We start from the raw sequence: 1,133 nt of genomic DNA on the forward strand, positions 1-1,133 counted from the left end.
TTCATTTCATCTTGCTCTGGCGGGGAATAATGTTTATACCTTCCTAACGTTTGACTCGGCAATATAATTAAGACTATTATTACTCTACAGTAAAAATTATATAGAAAAATACTGTGCGACAATTGCGCGACAATTAAAACAATTAAAACCAAAGTTAAAACCAGTTGACAATATTCGGTAAACCTAGTACTGTACAAGTTGAAGGCTTCTGCTTTCAACCTTTTGTTCACTTGTTATAACTGTCATACTTTTTGTAGGACAGTTGAGATCGTCACATATTCATGTACTTAAAGTACTTAAAGTAGTAGTTGTGTTCGGTAGTCCCTGAATTGATTGTACCTCAACGCGGGCACAGTTTGACGAGCAATCGTTTCGCGAATCAATTATGTCGATTACTTTTATGAGATGAAACGCCGCTTGTTTCGTGTCTATTCCTGATAAAACGGCCGCGTTACACATGCTAATGTCATGTCTCTCGCTCGCGGCGGCAAATTCAAATGAAACCCGTTTTGATCAAATCGATATGTCGGGTCAGCGCGATATCCTTCCGCCTTCCGCCGGCCCGACCGCCCTAATTAGCACATCTATTTAAACGAGGCGCACCGCTCCTCCGCGCCGGGACCGCGTGTTTAACACCTCCGCGTCGACGCGCTGCTGCCGCCCGCGGCCCCGGACGCGGAGTGCGCCGTGACATCGGCGGCGGCCGGCTGGCTAACCCGTTGCGAACAACTTCTTCACGAAGGAGATCAGAGAAGGACGCCGTCTGTACAGCAGAGGGTCAGCAGCGTGGCCGGCGAGGGAGGGGCGCGCCGAGCAGCAGCTCATCTCGGGACACCGGGACCCGGGGCGGTCAGGACCACGTCACAGGACACGACGACCGGGCTCGCGTCACACTTCCGCACTCGCACATTCACACCACACAGGCACTCGCACTCACCGGACGGGCTGATATTCCGTTCAGAAGGGCTTGGCACGCGGTGCGCGGGACACTCTGGGCGCACGACTCAAAGACACGCTCTTGGATCACTGCGAGACGTGAACCAACCGCCAGCTAGCGCCGGTACAAGGGATCTGACGACAGCCAGCCGCCGCGCCACCTCTATAATGACAACGTGCGAGCCGCCCCCTCGGCC

At 53.0% G+C, this 1,133-nt stretch overlaps 1 protein-coding gene across 2 annotated transcripts in view; it reads right to left on the bottom strand.

Moving 5' to 3' along the window:
- Positions 1-1,133, bottom strand: part of LOC113208389 (acyl-CoA Delta-9 desaturase) — a 14,193-nt gene that overhangs the window by 11,587 nt on the left and 1,473 nt on the right. Inside the window, exon 1 of one of the 2 annotated variants that reach the window (XM_052265990.1) lies at positions 938-1,104. The exons of the other annotated variant lie outside the window; for it this stretch is intronic. The gene's annotated coding sequence lies outside the window, so the exon portion shown is untranslated. Of the gene's footprint in view, positions 1-937; positions 1,105-1,133 lie in introns of those variants that run through there. 2 annotated transcript variants of the gene reach the window in all.

The sequence above is a fragment of the Frankliniella occidentalis genome, unplaced genomic scaffold (genome assembly GCF_000697945.3).
Source record: "Frankliniella occidentalis isolate FOCC.00 unplaced genomic scaffold, Focc_3.1 Scaffold33, whole genome shotgun sequence".
NCBI classification, from domain to species: Eukaryota; Metazoa; Arthropoda; class Insecta; order Thysanoptera; family Thripidae; genus Frankliniella; species Frankliniella occidentalis.